At 31.4% G+C, this 15,437-nt stretch overlaps 1 protein-coding gene and 1 long non-coding RNA gene across 2 annotated transcripts in view; both read right to left on the reverse strand.

Moving 5' to 3' along the window:
• LOC114335348 (serine protease snake) overlaps positions 1-15,437 on the reverse strand; it is a 102,869-nt gene that overhangs the window by 51,032 nt on the left and 36,400 nt on the right. The gene's annotated exons all lie outside the window — the stretch shown is intronic.
• Positions 11,905-13,551, reverse strand: LOC114335349 (uncharacterized). Its single transcript, XR_007697733.1, has 3 exons — positions 13,136-13,551; positions 12,884-13,046; positions 11,905-12,682 (listed from the first exon to the last, which is right to left on the reverse strand). It is a non-coding gene; the product is annotated as an uncharacterized LOC114335349 (long non-coding RNA).

Here is a 15,437-nt window from a genome sequence, read left to right on the forward strand (position 1 = left end):
TTTATTTTTGAAAAAATTTGGTTTCAAATTGAAATTTTTAAAAATTTAAATTTTGAAAAATATGCTTTTTTTCAAAATAACTTAAAAATTGTTAGAGATACCAAAAGTCTCGAAATACAAAAAAAGTCAGATTTGATTTTCTGAATATCATGTATTTTTTTGTTTTTCTGTTAGACAAAAATTAATCAAGATTTGGTGTTTCAAAATTTGCATACATTCGTGATCAGTGACTCGTTCAACCCCTTTTAACTACAGCCGTTTCAATAATAAGGACTTTGAACCGATGAAACTTACAGATCATATAAACAATATATACACGAGTCAAGAAACTTGTGAAGCCGTTACGATTAAATTCATTTAAGATACTAATTAGGGGGTGATTTTCTCGATTTTTTTACCAAATCCAAAAGGGACTAACTTTATTTTGAGCGTAACTTGTTTAATTTTGATGCTAGAAATTTTTTTTATAAAACAAAAATGAAGCTTTTTTTAAACACTTTAAATAAGTTTAAATGAGTTTTCCCCGAAATGTGCTTCATTTTTGGTTATTTCACGTTAAAATATTCCACTTGGAATTTGACGAATATGAACCTATATTTCATTAGCTATAACTCTGCTTCTACTAAATAAAAAAACGTGATATATTCACTATTTTTTTAAATTTTTTATAGACTATATTTTTGCTAAGAATGCTTTTTCGACAAAATACTTACAATTTGAGTTATTTGCGAAAAACCGTCTAAAAGCGTGGTTATTTTGTTGAAAAAATGAACATATTCACTGCCAAATAACTCGAAAAGTATTGACTTAGTGAAAAAACTCTATAGAACAAAAGTTACTTTAAATTAGCCAGTTTACCCATTTCCTGACTTTGTTTGGACGAATATTTTTTAACCCCCAAGAGGGGGTGGAAACCACCCCCAGGGCAAAAGCACATATCGGCACAATATCACTTTTTTTCTTTGACTTCTTAGCTGTGTGTTTGCCAAATTTCATGTCAATCCAAGCGGTTCTTTAAAATTTAAAGGTTTTGCAATATTTTACCGTTAATGAATGGACTATTAGACGATGTTTAAAAAATAATAATTTATGCTGTAGCTTATATGCTTATATCATAAATAAATTCATATTTATTAGTCACCATTAAAAAAGATAAGTTATTAAAGAGGATAATGAACTGCATACATATAAAAAAAACTACAGTATTTTTTGAAATGCCATCAAAAAAGCAGCCTGCGTTTTTTATTGAAAATTCCACACCTATAATTTTGAACCAATCAAAATACGTTATTTTGACAGATCACCATGGCAACGGAGGTATTTTATCGGAAATTTTTTGCTCGTGGGGTACCCAACAGCGAATTATAGTGGAAATTCTTTGACGATTACAATAACAGAACATTTTTGACAGACTGGTTTTTATTTGTTTATATAATTTAGTTTTGATTCATTTTCTATCACTTGTAGTTACTCAAAACTTATGTAAAATTGAAGAATATACTATTTTCTATCTTGAAATGGTATTCCCATGCAACTACAATGAGTAGAAATTACGAATTTGAAAGCCTAAATAATTGCTGACAAAGCTATGGCGCGCTATTAATCTGTTCATGCAGCTTTGGATTTTCAAATGCAAATTTGGTGTGGAATTTTCTTACCGAATACCACGCGAAGTCAAATTAATATCCGGAAATTTTTTTTGATCATGAATATTTTTAGAAAATTTCCCTCGTCTGCGACTCGGGAAATTTTCAAAATATTCATGATCTCAAAAAAATTTCCGGAAATAATTTGACCTCTAGTGGTATTACTAGTGATAATTTCTAGTTAATGTTAAGTCCAATATTAATGGTCTCTTAACCACACTTCTACTCGACCTAAGAGGTCTAATGTGGCTCATTCTTCTTCTTCTCATAGCATTACAACACTAGGTGGATTTTGGCTGACTGCACAACTTGCTTCCATCTCGAAAGTTCGTCCATGATAATAGGGACATTGGGTAGCTCCATTGTTGTTAAATATCTTCTTCTTAAAGTGCCTATCTGTTACGGATGTTGGCGATCATCATGGCTATCTTGACTTTGTTTACCGCAACGCGGAACAGTTCAGTGGTAGTCGTGTTATACCAATTTCGTAAATTTTGAAGCCAGGAAATACGTATTCTTCACGGTTCTATTTTACCATTTACCTTCCTTTGTAGAATCAGTTGGAGAAGGCCGTAACGTTCTTGATTTCTCATTACATGTCCTAGATATGAGATTGATGGTTATGAGAATTTCACACTCTTTTGCATTCTACGCAGGACTTCCACATTAGTATTTTTGTCAACTCAGGATATACGTAAGATGCGCCCATAACACCGCATTTCGAAAGATTCGAGGCCGATTCATAGATGCAGCAGTTAGTGTCCACGCTTCCATTCCGTAGAGCAGAACTGTGAATATGTAGCATTTCAACACACGGTATTTTGTTTTTAATGATATGTCCTGACTGTTGGAAATGGGTCTCATTCTAACGTATGCTGCTTTAGCTTTTATTACTCGCTATTTAATTTCTGTTGAGTGGTCCCATTGGCTATTTATCTTTTAACTACACGCGCTGGCGTATTTTGTACGCCAGGTATAAGAATTCTACTGCAAATATATTTAAAAATTTAATTTTTGACCTTGTTGATCTCTCTAACCTATCACTGGAATGTGCTTTACAATTTTTTTTAGTTTCGTTTTAATCGGCGTTCTGGGAAGATCGTAATTTACAGTTTATTATTTGTTGTTTCCGATGATGGGCAATATACGCCACGATTATATTAATATAAGTAGTAATATAAGTACATATTTCAATTGTTTTTTAGTCATTATGGCACAATACTATATTACTTTATGAGGCGGAGAAGCATGACTTTTCTTGACGCGCCCGATATTACGCGCCGAACGAAGTGAGGCGCGTAATAGAGGGCAAGTCAAGAAAAGTCGCTTCTTTGCCGAATAAAGTATACTATTTTTTCTTCAAACGTAGCAATTTTCAACCATAAATAGTACAATTCATACGCTATTTTTACTCGAAATTAACTGTGACAACTATCAAAGTCGTCTAGATGTTAGAAATTAAAATAATTAAGTCGTCGGTGGGATAAACGCTCATGATTCGCCAACATCGGGAATGATTGCTGAAAGTTGTGCTCGACCATCAGTATCATCAACAATTACCAATGCGTATCAAGAGTCGGGAACATTTTTGCACGGTTTCAATTTTGAAAATGCCTCATTAACTAATTGTACTTTTAATATTACTATAAATAAAAATGATGTTTAATTGTTGTTAATGACATTTGTATTGTTGCTTTGTGACATGTTTCATATTGTTGCCATGACAACATTTTTTCCTCCGCCGTAAAGAAATGGGAAAAAAAACTGCTGCCGGCGGAGACATCAAACTTTGACAGGATCAAGTTAGATAAGTAATGTCATCATTATTTGACGTTTGAAGAAAATAGTTATTTTCCTGTGCAGAAAGTCATTCTTTTCTGCATGCGACTGCAGTTTGCCGAACGACGCAAAGCGGGAGTTCGGCAAGCAGTCGAGTGCGGAAAAGAGACTTTCTGCAAGAGTTAGGAACAATATTTTTTCTAAGAGTCTTTAAAAAATTACCAAATCTTAATCAATTAATTTAATTAATATGAAAATTCATAATTCTTTGACAAGGTTGTCAAAACCAAACTTTCAATATAATTACTTAGCATGACGACGACCTTGGTTATGACGATGATTCAAATCGACTGTTATTGTCTACCGATTTGACTTTCGAATATTATGTCAAAATACTTTTATTTCATCGAATTATCAGTAGTAATTGCACAAGAGCTCTGAAATTATTGAATTTTTCCCGAGTGACACTTTGACAGTTTTAATAATAATATAATAATAAATTGCCTTTATTTAGTCTGTAAAAATTTACAAACACGAGATATATGAGGCGAAGTCTAGCTAGAGCTACTCCACTTAACCTAAAGTTTACAATGTTAGTTTGAAATAATTAGAATGTAAAGTAATTTATAATTCGATATAAAAATAATAATATAATACTGAAATGATAGAAATAGTCATGTGGCTACTAGAAAAATAATATAAATAAAATAATTTGTGATATTATGTGATAAATGATAAGAATGATAAATAAAAACAAAAATAATGGTAACAATAACGACAACAATATACTATATAATAATAATAACGTTACTGCGATTGTAGTAAAAATTTCTTATAATGCTGCTTCATGAATTCAAGAGATTTACCTCTTAAATTTATTGTTAAACTGTTAAACACTAAGCAGGCCGCACATCAAAGAAACATGAAACGTAAATTACGTTTCATGGAAATAAACCACTGCTAAACAAATATACGTCCGGCCATTTATGAAACTCTCCGAAAATAAAAATGTGTCATGAGCATGAATCACACTCGTTTCATTGGTAGGCGGACTTTGAGATTTGTTTAGCAGTGTCTTCTTTTCATGAAACATGTTTTTCGTTTCATGTTTCATGTTTTTCGTTTCATGTTTCTTTGGTGTGCGGGTTGCCTAAAACAGCATTGTAAGTAAACGATCTCTGGAAAATAGCTAGTCTATATCTTGGCAGCATAAGACTATGAGGATATCTCAGATCCAGATTATGAGCCTCTCCACGAAATACTAATTTGTTCCTTAAATAGATAGGATTTGACGACGAAATAATTCGATATATCAAAGAGGCGAGGTGATATTTGTATAAATTATCTAAGGTTAACCATTTAAGTTCTTTTATTTTGCATGATACACGATCGTATTTTCTTATGCCAAAGACAAATCTGCAACAATTATTTTGAATTTTTTGCAACCTTAATTTCGTAACTTGATCTAAGCAAGGATAAAATACCAAGAGCCCATAATTAAGAATTGACATTACCATAGTTTCACAAAGTAACTTACGCAATTAGGCATTCCAAATCACGTGATATAATATGGCCGGCGTAGGGCAAAAGTGTCATGGCGTATCTAGTGTTTACAAATGACAAATATTGACATTAATTTGTAAAGAATATCCTGTTTGGTTTTGTTTTTGTGTTAATTGTGTAGCGAAATCTGCGAAATTGTGATAGCAAATTAACGTAGTTTATCGCCTACAGAACTGAATTATCCCATAGTAATTATAAGGTTGTGTCAATTTGTTTAAAAAAGAGAAAAAACACCTTTCCTTGTGTTTGACCGACTTGTAGCAACGGCTTTCTTGAGAAGCCTGTAAATTGTGGGAACAGGAGAGACAGGGATAAAGTCTCACTTTTTACTGTTCCCAAGTCATTTCATTTCCCCCATGAAATACATTTTTTAAATGAATTATCCAAACAAAGGCAGGAACAATGGATAAAAGCAATAAGGAGTACAGATCTAACAGAACTAAAATTAAAATATGAGAGTATGTAGTAAACATTTTATAAGTGGTAAGTTTAAAGTAATTCAATTAAATAATAAGTTTTAAAATGTCTACAATAATAATAAAGATGTACTTACCAATTCGGTTCTAGTTTAGAACAAGGGTCATGTAAGATATGGTGTAGTATTACAATATGGTTAAATGCAAAGCTTTCAATGTTTTGGACCGCCTTAATGCATATAGCCTAAACTGTCCTTAAATCTTCTTCTTCTAATGACACTACAACCCTTTGTGAATCTTGGCCTGCTTAACAGCATTCTTCTATTCTGCTATGTCGGCTACTTTCCTTTGCCACTGCCTGATGTTCATGGTTTTAAGATCCTCCTCTACATCGTCTATCCATCTGTTCTTACCACTAAGAATCTGTTGTTGCATGTCTTGACTGGTGTTGTTGTCATTTTTTATTATTAAGTCTAGGTAGGGAAAATTGGAGGCATATTCATAGGTATGGTTGTCTACCTTCAGATTCTCATGTTGATTCGACTTTGTGCACTCCATATATTTTGTTTTACTTTCATTTATATATATATAGACCAAACGTAGCAACTTCCTGTTTCAGCTCTATAGCTTTTTAGTATAGTCGGTTTGCTAAATTCAGACACAACCGGCTAGTGATTTTAGTCAGTATTTTTTTTTGTTTTTGGCCAATTTTGCCAAAATTGGCAAAATTACTAACTATTTAGTAATTTTTTTGTCAATTTTACCAAATTAGCAAAATTACTTACTAAAATCACTAGCCAGTTGTGTCTGAGTTTAGCAAACCGACTATACACAATGTAGTTTTTATTTATGTGTTTATGTTGTATATGTCGTTTTTAGGAACAAACATCAGATATTTTAAATGTTGGAAAAGGAGAAACTGCTGGAACCTAACCTAACACAAATGTTTTTGACTATTGAGGATTTGGATAAACAACAGAAGTTACTTTGGGCTATAGCTACGTGCAGATTTATTTCCTTGTGGCTTCCTATGTTTATTCTTTTTAACTATTAGTATAGTATAGTTGATCCAAAAGATGGCATAACCCAGACATCCAAAGTGAAAGTTATCCTTCAACACCAAATTGTTCTATATGGTTCATACAATGTCCAGAAAAAAGTCACACCATTTTGAGCGTCGGGTTTGGGGGGGAGAGTGGGGAGAAATCGGTAAATTCGTAGTTTTTTAAGTTTTTCGCCAATATTTCTAAAACTATGCGGTTTAGCATGAACAACCTTCTATACAAAATTGTTCTACATTAGATTTTAAATAAAAAAGGCCCTATGCATAATCTTTCTAATATGAATGGTTCCAAAGTTACGGAGGTAGTATAGTATAACTGGTCCAAAAAAGGCTTAGCATAAACATCCAAAGTAAAAGTTTTCCTTTTACACCAAATTGTTCTATATGGTTCACATATTGTTCAGTAAAAAGTTACACCATTTTGAGCGTCCGGTTTGGGAGGGAGATGGGAGAGAAGCCGGTCAATTAGTAGTTTTTTTAAGTTTTCCGTCAATATTTCTAAAACTATGCTTTAGGGTAAACTATGTTATGTACAAAAATATTCCACATGAAATTTAAAACAAAAAATGTTCTATACATAATTGTTATAAAATCAACGGTTCCAGAGTTACGGAGGGTGAAAAGTCAAGGTTTTCGATACTTTTTATATTTTTTGGGCAATATTTATGATATAACTATACCAAAAACCCAGACATCCAAAGTGAAAGTTATCCTTCAACACCAAATTGTTCTATATGGTCCACATAATGTACAGAAAAAAGTCACACCATTTTGAGCGTCGGGTTTGGGGGGGAGAGGGGGGAGAAATCGGTAAATATAAAAAGTATCGAAAACCTCCAGTTTTCACCCTCCGTAATTCTGGAACCGTTGATTTTATAACAATTATGTATAGAACCTTTTTTGTTTTAAATTTTATGTAGAACATTTTTCTATAGAACATTCCTTACGCTAATGCATAGTTTTAGAAATATTGACGAAAAACGTAAAAAAACTACTAATTTACCGATTTCTCCCCCATCTCCCCCCCAAACCGGACGCTCAAAATGGTGTAACTTTTTACTGAACAATATGTGGACCATATAGAGCAATTTGGTGTTGAAGAAAAACTTTTACTTTGGATGTCTGGGTTAGGCCTTTTTTTGGACCAATTATACAATACTACCTCCGTAACTTTGGAACCATTCATTTTAGAAGGGTTATGCATCGGACCTTTTTTATTTCAAATTTAATGTAGAACAATTTTGTGTAGAAGGTTGTTCATGCTAAACAGCTTAGTTTTAGAAATATTGACGAAAAACGTAAAAAACTACGAATTTGCAGATTTCTCCCCCCTCTCCCCCCCCCAAACCCGACGCTCAAAATGGTGTGACTTTTTTCTGAACATTATGTGGACCATATAGAACAATTTGGTGTTGGAGGATAACTTTCATTTTGGATGTCTGGGTTTGGGTCTAACTATACCATACTATATAGACTTTGATATGTTTTTAGTCTCATGAAGATTTAATAATGTATTATTTTATGTATATTGTGATATTTATGTCGAATAAAAATTATTATTATTATTACCTTAATTTCCATTACATAACTTAACAACTGTAATTAATAAATTATTTTTTATGTTAATAAATTATCAAGAATGATTTCCAAATATTTTATTTGTTTGACAACTTCTATCGGTTGTTTGTGAGATTAATATTATTATTTAATTGATTATACATATTAATATTTTGTAGTGCAGTTGGAAAAATTAAAGAATAGCCATGAACGATCACATCAATCACTGATTTTGTATTTGCTGTCTTTTTTATAACAAACGTTTGTTATCTATAAAAGAAAGACCGCAAATACAAAATAAGTGATTGATGTGATCGTTCATGGGTATTCTTTCATTTTTCCGACTGTAATAATCAATGCTTTGGTTTAACAAATAGACAACTTAGAATAGAAATATGCTTTATTGTCATGGAAAATTGTACAATTTATACACAAAACTTACAAAGAGTCATAAAAAAACAATAAACACAAAAAACTAAAACAATAACAAAAAAATGTTAGGATATAAAGAGCCTAATGCTCATAATCATATTGAAGGTTTTTATATCCTAACATTTACACCATGTGCTCATACCAGCAACAAGTTTTTATACTTGTGTATTATGAGTCCGATTGGAGAGTACCAGTAGTAATGTAATAGGTATATAATTGTAGGCATTAGATTTTTCACCCTTATGAAGAGGAATAATGATGGCTGTCTTTAAGCAGCTCTGGAAATTTACCTTTCTTAAGGGGCTATCCTAGTGTAAAAGTACGAAATTCATATACTTTTTTGGGAATTTCTAAAATAAAAAGTACTGTACCAATTATTTTGAAAATTTGCATGAGCATTTAGAATTTGTTATAAAAAGAAGTATACGTGAAACAATTTTCATAAAAAAATATTGAAAATTAAACGATTTATTCGCCATCTACTGGCACCGTGAAAATAAAAACAGCTCCACTGCTGCAGTGATTGGGACTAATAGAGATCCTGAAACATAAAATTTCAAAGTTATTATTGAAATATAGGTTATTTTCTATACCATCAACTAGGGGTTTTTTTAATCGGATAAAAAATGTCAATTTGACGGTATCTGAAACTGAAAATGTTCTAGCTAATTTTAAAGAAAAATTTCATTTTTCCAAATTTTAATACTTTTCAAAAATCCTAATTGATGGTATAGGAAATAACTTATATTTCAATAATCACTTTGCAATTTTATGTTTCAGGATCACTATTAGTCCCAATCACTGCAGCAGTGGCAGTGGAGCCATTTTTTTTTTATTTTCACCGTGCCAGTAGATGGCGCATAAATCGTTTAATTTTCAATATTTTTTTATGAAAATTGTTTTACATGTACTTCTTGTTATAATAAATGCTCATGCAAATTTTCAAAACAATTGGTACAGTACTTTTTACTTTAGATATTCCCAAAAAAAGTATGTGAATTTTGTTCTTTTACACTAGGATAGCCCCTTAAAAGAATCATTAGTAGGATGAGGACTCCCAACACATTTTATGGGAGATTTGAGAAATTTTTTATGGAGAGTCCATCAGTACTATAGGAAGATTTGCTTTTGATACTATTGATTGTTTGGATCAGTTCAGATTTATCAACTAGTCTTATAAAGAATGAATTTGAGACCTTTCTTGAATTAGGGAGATAGGAAATCGGATCTTAACACAATGGATCTCTTGTGACAAAATAGTTTATGTTATAGTTTTACTTACATTAAGAAAGTATTCATGGTCTGGAAGGGAAAATGTTTGTGTGTGAGTTTGATTTCGAAGAAGATTGTTTATTATGGACCAAATTTATTTTGCAACACTTTTAGAGCTTTTCTGATGATTTTGATAGTATAATTTTTTAGCTGATTTTTTAAGTTTTAAATAGGTTGCCCGTTGCCCTGTACTTGGTGATATATTCAGTAACAGAGACGTTGGTAGTAAATTTCTTGATGTACAGTAGTGAACATATATTCTTGGCTGATGTGGGGATACCTTTGTTCGCCCAGGGTTTATGATGATTTGGCTTAATTGTAATTAAAGGAAATGCTTTACTGAAGATACAGACAAGCTTATTAAAAAAATCACTGAAATTATAGTTGACATCCATAGAAGGAAAGTAACCTCTAAGCATAAATTGTGGATTTTACGAAAGTTACTAGCAGAAAAAATTTATATTTATATTTACTTTACATTTATACTGACTCTTCCGTGGAAGATACATAATGTAAAGCTTAAATTCCTACTGTAAACTAAGGAAAACTAAAAAGAAGGCTTCACTTAACAGAAAGTCATATATTGTTACCAGAAAAAATCATTGTATGTAGAAAGAATTAGGGTGCTCCCATGAGCACCCATAACTCGGGATACAAATATTAACTATACTACAATATTGATGGTTAAGAGCGCAGATATAGTATGTCCAAATACCTTAATTGTTGAGGAGAACGTTTTGAAGTGTTCGCGTTACTTTTTGTTTGATACTGCTGATATACCGATATATCATAATGTTTGAGTAATAAGTTCGGGTATCATTATTATCTTAATGAAAATATTTTTTAAAATATTATGTATTATTGGGTTAAAAAATATTTTTTTTGAAAATGTGTATGGACATACAACATAAGGTATGTTACTGCATAGCCGGACAAACAGTATTTACACTCGTGATAAGTTTGATCGTGTGAGCACTGATATTGTATGTCCCAAAACATACTATGTTTGTGCACTTCCAAACGGACATAAAATATCTGTGCAAGTCGGTTTTTAGTACAAATGGGAAATACTATATTTTGGCAAGGCCGTTTAACCCATTTACAATCATTCTGGACTTACAATAATTATGCAAAACATTCATATGACCCTACTACCCTACTGAATATTTTTATAATGTTATCTTAAAATCAGCAAAAAGTGGACATACTATATCTGTGCTCTTAACCATCGATATGTTCATAACATTCAAATACACATTTCAAAATGTGACAATTACATTGTGCAGATAGTCTTATAGTTGGTTCGCTAAACTCAGACACAACTGGCTAGTGATTTTAGTAGGTAATTTTTTTGTTTTTGGCCAATTTTGCCAAAATTACTAACTATTTAGTAACTATTAACTAATTAGTAATTATTTTTTTGTCAATTTTACCAAATTGGCAAAATTAATTATTACTACTAAGTAGTACTACACTTGAGAGCAAAAAAATCAACTAATAAGTAAAATAAGTTATATTTTTTGATTATGTTGTTTGGCTTCATCTTCGCTGAAACTGAGGTGAAACCGCTGGGTGATGTACCTCATAATGCCATTTTAGTGTACAATACTACATTGATATAAGTTATTGTACTTGTTATCAAATTAACTCATAGAATATGTAATTCTGATTGTTAATAAATGCTTACAAAAAAAAAATGTTGTTTTTCAAGTGTCTATCCACACAGGGTAAATTTACAAGTAAAATGTTGTGAATAAAAGTACAGTAGAACGTCGATAATCCGGGCGTCAAAAATCCGGACCATCAATAATCCGGATTTTTATTTAGCAAAAATATCTGATTCTTTTAAAATAAATTAAAAACTTCGCTACTAAAAAGGAACCTCTACCGCAGTTCAAAAATATTTTAAACATTTTTTTAAAAGCCCGAATAGTGTCTGATGTTTTACTGTACACATGCTGCTATTATAAATTAATTACAATACAGTGTTTAAACATCAAAAACAGTTTTGATTAATTTCACCTCTAGACACTTTACTGTACAAGAGAAAACATAAAATTTTAAAACGTTTGTTGTACTTTAATGTGTATGCTGGACTTTTTTAAGGTAATTTTGATAATCCGGATAATTTGATAATCCGTATGGGGTCCGGTCCCAATTAATCTGGAATATTGACGTTCCACTGTAATTTTTATTGAAATGACACAAATATTTATAAAACTAGTAACTAAAGAACATCAGAAAAATAATTAATTATGTATAACGTATAACAAAGATAAATATAATAATTTGACCAGCACTGTTGTTGTGTTAAATAGTTTGATGGTTTCTCAATGATCAATTATTATTTCTGATGTTTTATCCTGAAAACCTCTTTAAAACAAGGACTGTTTTCTGTGCTACTTCTTGTTCTGGCAAGATTATTAATGTTTTTAATTTTTGATGTAATATTGAAATGACTGTATTAAAATATGAAGAACAGATGCTATTCAATATTCCAAAACGATATGCAATATCTTTAAATGGAAGGTTTAGTTGTAATTTAATTGATCTTAACAAATACTGTTGACATAGTTCCAAAGCAGATATAGAACTAGTTGGTATATGTTATATGTTGCTTGATTTTATTAAAAACTACATTTAAAATAGGGAACTCTAAACCTTTATAATAAAGACACTTTTTATTGTCATCTTTTAAAGAATTATCACATAACTTTACTTTGCTACATCTATTTGATAGATTATTAAGTATTTCTTTGGAAAATGAAAGTACAGCTCCCGGAGCGAACCACTCACCTAATGTTTACACAGACAGGGTTTCTCTCACGGGACACGGTTCGCTCCGGGAGCTGTAACTCCTGTTGTTTATCCAAATCTTCACTAGTCAAACACGTTTGTGTTGGAGTTCCAGCAGTTACTCCTTACCCTACATTTAAACTATCTGGTGTTGGTTCCTAAAAACAAATACATAAATAAAAACTCATATTGTATACTTACCACAAAAAAATCATATAAATGTGGAAAGTACCACAAGAGCATTTTAATATTACCTACTATTTAAGGACAGTTTAGGCTAGGTATATGCATTAAGGCAGTCAAAAACATTGTGAGCTTTGCTCCTAACCATATTGTAATAAACTATATCTTACACTTACATCATCGAGAGAAGTCTCAGCATTATTTTCTTTATATTTACTTCTTTTATCAGCTCTCCGGATTGTAGATCACCTTTTCTTTTTATTGTCTGGCTTTCGCAACCCATGTTTTGGTTTTGAATCAAATCTTCATTATTTATGTCCTCTAAAGTGGCTGGCTTTCCTAATAATTAAAGTTTGAATCATTAGGTACATCTTTATTACTATTGTAGACATTTAAAAACCTTGTTAATTGAATTACATTAAACTTACCACTTTATTTTAATTTTAGTTCTGTTAGATCTGTTCTCCTTATGGCTTTTATCCATTGTTCTCGCCTTTGTTTGAACAATTCATTTAAATGTATTGCATGGGGAATTAATGAAAATGTAAAGCCTTGGGAGTAGGGTCTTTTTAAACAAATTGACACAAACTGATAACTACTATGGGATAATTCAGTTCTGTAGGCGATAAACCACTTCATATTTAATTTGCCATCACAATTTCGCAGATTTCGCTACACAATTAACAAAAAACAAAACCAAACAGTATATTCTTTAAAAATTAAATGTCAATATCCAATGTAAACATTAGATACGCCATGACAGTTTTGCCCTACGCCGGCCATGTTTGACAGTTCATTGGAATGGCTAATTTAAAGTTTAAAATACCTTTACTTCTATACAGTTGACGTATAACCAAATATCACTTTTTTACTAAAAGGGTGACATGCTCTTGAAATCGTAGCGTACAGTCATATATGATTCCTAAGTTCTTGCAACTATTAACATGTTATAGAGGTTCATTTTTTATAATTAGTTTTAAGTTATCCTGAACAGTGGCTTTATAATTTTTAATAATATAACAAAGAGTTACATTTTTTTGCATTTAGTTTAAGATTATGTCTAGTGGAATAAGTACAAATAGATTAAAAATCCTGATTTATTTTTCGTGACGCTTGATTAACAGAGTTAGGTTCAAAAGAGAAATAAAGTTGTGTGTCGTCTGCAAAAGAGTGCAACTTCAAATTATTTAAAGATTTATACAGGTCGGAAATATATATTGAAAAAAGAAGAGGACCAAGAACCGAACCTTGTGACACCTGAAGTGTCACTTCAACTTCAGGGCACCCCTGAAGTGACAGATGCAAATTCTGATGAATTATTATCGATTATGACCTTTTGATAACGATTTACCAAATAAAATTTGAAAAACTGTAAGGAGGTATCATCAAATCCAAAATATTTCAATTTAGCACACAGAAGAGCGTGATCAATAGTGTCAAAGGCTTTAGAAAAATCAAGCAAGATGACTGAGGTTGCTTTTCCTTCATCAAATGATCGAAGTATATTATCTGTTAAGTCAAGAAGCAGGGTCGTTGTACTAAACTATTTTCTAAAGCCTGATTGTATACACGTAACTACATTATTTTTAAAAATATAATCGTATATCTGTTTATAAATAACCTTTTCTAAAATTTTTGACAGTCCCAGTAGAATGCTTATTGGGCGAAGATCATTAAGTGATTCAGGTTTATTTAATTTGGGTAGTGGTTTTACCAAAGCGTATTTCCAAATGTCTGGAAAATAACCTACCTCCAAACAACAGTTTATAATGTGCGTAATATAAGGATCAGTAATGGAAAGGGAGAGTTGTAGCATTTTTGCAGAAATATTATCACATCCAACAGCGTCCGATTTTAACCCTAATATTAGTGATTTAGTTTCATCAATAGTGGCCATTTTAAACGAGAAAATAATATCTGGGTTGAAAATATTTGACTGATACCATTGGGTTGTCTCAGGACAACAATTTACAGGGCTAAAAACAGATGTAAAATAATTATTTATAGAGATAGGGTCTTTAAGTTCCTGAGGGATCTCTATAACTGGTTTATTCACAATTTTGAATACCCTCATCGTTTTCCAAAGATCTTTTTTATTCGAAGAAGCAGACCGATAATTTAAATAACCACTCTTCTCCAGACGGACTTTATAGTAACTATAGTCTAAGACGTTTCTAGTTTTCTTATATTTGGCTAAAGCAGCATTACGAGTTTTCATCATATTCTGTATTGTGGGTGTTAGCCACGGAGCAGGTGGTTTTGTAATTCTTGATTCAACATAGGGAGCATGTTTGTCAAACAGCGAAACTAACATGTCATTGAAAATTCGAACTTTATTATCTATAAAATTTTCGTACAGTATATTATCCCATGACATTTTTTCCAGATCTGCGTTAAAACAAGATATTGAAAAGTTTTTGTAATTTCTATATATCTTTAAAAAGTTTGTTTTGTAATTAATATCTAAATCAAAATCACAGTACACTGCTCTATGGTCAGATAGTTCATGATCTAAAACGCCTGAATGTCTAATGAGTTCACTTTTATTTGTATAAATAACATCGAGCAATGTTTGTGAACTGTTAGTTATGCGCGTAGGTTCCGCTACTAATTGAGCAAAATTATAAGACTGAAAACAATAATTTATTTGATTATCTACTAGCTGATCAACATTGATATCACCAGTTAAAATAATATTATTCAATTGAGGTACTATGTGAGAAAGGGTAT

Source organism: Diabrotica virgifera, chromosome 4, assembly GCF_917563875.1.
Source record: "Diabrotica virgifera virgifera chromosome 4, PGI_DIABVI_V3a".
Lineage (NCBI taxonomy): Eukaryota > Metazoa > Arthropoda > Insecta > Coleoptera > Chrysomelidae > Diabrotica > Diabrotica virgifera.